The following is a 5,000-nucleotide window of genomic DNA, read 5'->3' on the forward strand; positions in this document are numbered from 1 at the left end:
CTGCCTGGCGGGTTCCCCTCTCTCCACTGGGATTCTCTGCCTCTAACCCTATTACAGGGGCTGAGTCACTGGTTTCATTTTTGATTTGATTTGTTCCACCAGAGAAAACAGACTGGGGACTATAGAGGCCTGTTGTGTTCTAGTGGGACTCATTTATTTGACTCCCAACATGGGCACTATAGAGGCCTGTTGTGTTCTAGTGGGACCCATTTATTTGACTCCCAACATGGGGACTGTAGAGGCTTGTTGTGTTCTAGTGGGACTCATTTATTTGACTCACACCATTCTCAGACACAACCATTCCCTGATACTGTTCTGCTTACTAACTCTCTCGTCCTTCTCCTCCCTCCTTTTCTCCAAATTGAAGAAATATACAGTGCTATCCTTTAAAATGGAGCCCCAGCCAAAGAGAACTCAACCGTCTGAGCTGTTGTTACTGTACTGGTGGGAACACTAACGCCTCGGATTGTTAAAAAAGCTCCCCTCACCCCTCCAATTCCCCAACAGATATAGACAGTAGAGTGCTTCACGGGAGGCCACTCTAGGGACTCACCCACCACCTTGTTCTCCCCTTACTTAACCTTACATTATTTATCTATAGACAACACCTGCAATGCAGTGGATCTATGGAGAAATATGAGTAGAGGATAGAGAGGCAAAAGAGGGGAGGTTTTATAAGTGGGAGGAGGGTTGAGGTGTTGGAGATGTGTGGGGGGCAGTGATGCTCAGCAATTTGGTCAGAGGCTCATTTTTCTTGTTTTGCAGCTACCATATAGGTTTGGTTATTAGAGGAATGAGTTTAGCCCCCGAGAGAGAGAGAGAGAGAGAGAGAGAGAGAGAGAGAGAGAGAGAGAGAGAAGAAAATGTGCTCTTTAGAATAGCTTATTGTCATTTTCCTATTCCTGGGCAGTATTTTTCTATGCTGAGCTCTCTTTCTCCCTCATCTCTTTCCATTCTCTTTCTCCTCCTCTCTCTCCATTTTCTTTCTCCTTCTCTCCATTCTCTTTCCATTCTCTTTCTCCTTCTCTCTATCCATTTTCTTTCTCATTCTCTCCATTCTCTTTCTCCTTCTCTCCATTCTCTTTCCATTCTCTTTCTCCTTCTCTCTCTCCCTTTCTCATTCTCTCTCTCCATTCTCTTTCTCCTTCTCTCTCTCTCCATTCTCTTTCTCCTTCTCTCCATTCTCTTTCTCCTTCTCTCTCTCCCTTTCTCATTCTCTCTATCCATTTTCTTTCTCCTTCTCTCCATTCTCTTTCTCCTTCTCTCCATTCTCTTTCCATTCTCTTTCTCCTTCTCTCTCTCCCTTTCTCATTCTCTCTCTCCATTCTCTTTCTCCTTCTCTCTCTCTCCATTCTCTGTCTCCTTCTCTCCATTCTCTCTCTCCATTCTCTCTCCTTCTCTCCATTCTCTTTCTCCTCCTTCTCTCTCTCTATTCTCTCTCCTTCTCTCCATTCTCTTTCTCCTTCTCTCTCTCTATTCTCTTTCTCCTTCTTTCTCCATTCTCTTTCTCCTTCTTTCTCCATTCTCTTTCTCCTTCTCTCTCTCCATTCTCTTTCTCCTTCTCTCTCTCTATTCTCTTTCTCCTTCTTTCTCCATTCTCTTTCTCCTTCTTTCTCCATTCTCTTTCTCCTTCTCTCTCTCCATTCTCTTTCTCCTTCTCTCTCTTTATTCTCTTTCTCCTTCTTTCTCCATTCTCTTTCTCCTTCTCTCCATTCTCTTTCTCCTTCTCTCTCGCCATTCTCTTTCTTCTTATCTCTCTCTATTCTCTTTCTCCTTCTCTCTCCATTCTCTTTCTCCTCCTCTCTCTCCATTCTCTCCATCCTTACCAATATCCTTATCAATATCCCTATCAACATCCTTATCAATATTCTCACCAATATCCCTATCAATATCCTTATCAATATCCTTACCAGTATCCTTATCAACATCCTTACCAATATCCTTATCAACATCCTTGCCAATATCCTTATCAATATCCTTATCAATATCCTCATCAATATCCTTATCAATATCCATATCAATATCCTTACCAGTATCCTTATCAATATCCTTACCAGTATCCTTATCAATATCCTTATCAATATCCTTACCAGTATCCTTATCAACATCCTTACCAATATCCTTATCAACATCCTTACCAGTATCCTTATCAATATCCTTACCAATATCCCTATCAACATCCTTACCAATATCCTTATCAATATCCCTATCAATATCCTTATCAATATCCTTATCAATATCCCTATCAATATCCTTATCAATATCCTTATCAATATCCTTATCAATATCCTTACCAATATCCTTACCAGTATCCTTATCAATATCCTTACCAATATCCTTATCAATATTATATTATTTTATTGTCTGGAAATGATTGCTTATGTGTGGTTCCTGTACTATTTGGGTCTATAGGATAGCTTGAGTTGGGTATTTCTGAGTGCTTTGTCGACACCAACGTTACATTTTCCATCCCAGCTTTTTCTGGGACAGTGTGAAGTGTCCTGTGGTAAGATGGACCCCTTTTCCCTGTTACGCTGTCACGTTCTGACCTCTATTTCTGTTTTGTATTTATTTAGTATGGTCAGGGCGTGAGTTGGGTGGGCAGTCTATGTTTGTTTTTCTATGTTTTGGGGCATTTCTATGTTTTCGGCCTAGTATGGTTCTCAATCAGAGGCAGGTGTCATTAGTTGTCTCTGATTGAGAATCATACTTAGGTAGCCTGGGTTTCACTGTGTGTTTGTGGGTGATTGTTCCTGTCACTGTGTTTGTTGTCACAGGATAGGCTGTATAGGTTTTTCACGTTCCGTTTGTTGTTTTGTAGATTTAAGTTGTTTCATGTATCGTTCATTTTCCATTAAAGAACATGAATAACCACCACGCTGCTTTTTGGTCCGCTTCTCCTCCTACAGACGAACGTCGTTACAGAATCACCCACCACAAAAGGACCAAGCGGCGTGGTAACGGGCAACAGCAACAGCAGCAGCAGGAGAAGGAACAGAGGCAGCAGCAGCAGGAACAGCAACAGCGAGATCAGGATTTTGGGACATGGGAGCAGAATCTGGACTACACAACTTGGGAGGAGATAGACAGGTGGGCGGTCGACCCAGGGAGAGTGCCGGAGCCCGCCTGGGATTCCATGGAACAGTGCGCGGAAGGTTACAGGAGAATGAGGTTGGCGAAGCAAGCACGGCGGCGCGGACGGAAGCCCGAGAGTCACCCCAAAAAATTTATTGGGGGGGGGGCACAGGGGGAGTGTGGCAGAGTCAGGAGTCAGACCTGAGCCAACTCCCCCCGTTTATCGTGAGGAGCCAAGGAGGAGCTCAGAACCAGAGCTGGTGTTGGAGGTGAGCGACGCAGAGACTGTGAAGGAGTTAATGGGGAAATTGGAGGAGAGAGATATGAGGGATTTGCTGGTTTGGTGCATGAGGCACGACATTCGCCCGACGGAGCGTGTCAGGGATTTAATGGCACCGGGGTCAGCTATCCATACTCATCCTGAGGTGCGTGCGAGGGGTCTGGTGAAGACTGTGCCAGCCTCACGCACCAGGCCTCCTGTGCATCTCCCTAGCCTTGCACGTCCTGTGCCATCTCAGCACTACAGTGCTCCTAGCAGTGCTAACTGTGGCGGGCATGGTGCTGGTCAGGCACCGTGTTATGCAGTTGTTCGCACGGTGTCTCCAGTACGCGTGCTTAGCCCGGTGCGCTACATCCCAGCTCCCTACATCTGCCGGGCTAGGGTGAAGATCCAGCCAGGGCGGTTGGTGCCAGCCCTGCTCTCAAGATCTCCAGTACGCCTTCACGGTCCGGTCTATCCGTCACCACCTCCACGCACCAGCCCTCCGGTGGCAGCCCCCCGTACCAGGCTGTCTCTCCGGCCCATCCTTACTGGGGCTTCCTCCTCTCCAGCGCTGCCGGAGCCTCCCACCTGTCCGGCGCCTCTGCCGGAGCCTCTCGCCTGTCCGGCGCCGCTGCCGGAGCCTCCCGCCTGTCCGGCGCCGCTGCCGGAGCCTCCCGCCTGTCCGGCGCCGCTGCCGGAGCCTCCCGCCTGTCCGGCGCCTCTGCCGGAGCCTCCCGCCTGTCCGGCGCCTCTGCCGGAGCCTCCCGCCTGTCCGGCGCCGCTGCCGGAGCCTCCCGCCTGTCCGGCGCCGCTGCCGGAGCCTCCCACCTGTCCGGCGCCTCTGCCGTAGCCTCCCGCCTGTCCGGCGCCTCTGCCGGAGCCTCCCGCCTGTCCGGCGCCGCTGCCGGAGCCTCCCGCCTGTCCGGCGCAGCTGCCGGAGCCTCCCGCCTGTCCGGCGCCTCTGCCGGAGCCTCCCGCCTGTCCGGCGCCAGCTGAGCTTCCCGTCTGCCCAGCGCCAGCTGAGCTTCCCGTCTGCCCAGCGCCGCCAACGCCGCTCGTCTGCCCAGCGGCGCCAGCGCCGCCCGTCTGCCCAGCGGCGCCAGCGCCGTCCGTCTGCCCAGCGCCGCCAGTGCCGCCCGTCTGCCAGGAGCCGCCAGTGCCGCCCGTCTGCCAGGAGTCGCCAGTGTCGCCCGTCTGCCAGGAACCGCCAGTGCCGCCCGTCAGCCAGGGGCCGCCAGTGCCGCCAGTCAGCCAGGGGCCGCCAATGCCGCCAGTCAGCCAGGGGCCGCCAGTGCCGCCAGTCAGCCAGGGGCCGCCAGTGCCGCCAGTAAGCCAGGGGCCGCCAGTGCCGCCAGTAAGCCAGGGGCCGCCAGTGCCGCCAGTAAGCCAGGGGCCGCCAGTAAGCCAGGGGCCGCCAGTGCCGCCAGTCAGCCAGGGGCCGCCAGTAAGCCAGGGGCCGCCAGTGCCGTCAGTCAGCCAGGGGCCGCCCGAGCAGCTGCCCCTCTGTCCAGAGCAGCTGTCGCCCCTCTGTCCCAAGCTGCTGCCGCCCCTCTGTCCCGAGCAGCTGTCCCTCTGTCCCGAGCAGCTGTCCCTCTGTCCCGAGCAGCTGCCGCCCCTCTGTCCCGAGCAGCTATCGCCCCTCTGTCCCGAGCTGCTATCGCCC

General features: G+C 52.6%; 1 protein-coding gene across 1 annotated transcript in view; it reads right to left on the minus strand.

Annotated features, from left to right (window-relative positions):
* Window positions 1-5,000, minus strand: part of LOC110533304 (serine/arginine repetitive matrix protein 3-like) — a 189,165-nt gene that overhangs the window by 41,062 nt on the left and 143,103 nt on the right. The window lies entirely within an intron of this gene.

This window comes from Oncorhynchus mykiss, chromosome 10 (assembly GCF_013265735.2).
Source record: "Oncorhynchus mykiss isolate Arlee chromosome 10, USDA_OmykA_1.1, whole genome shotgun sequence".
Taxonomy (NCBI): Eukaryota; Metazoa; Chordata; class Actinopteri; order Salmoniformes; family Salmonidae; genus Oncorhynchus; species Oncorhynchus mykiss.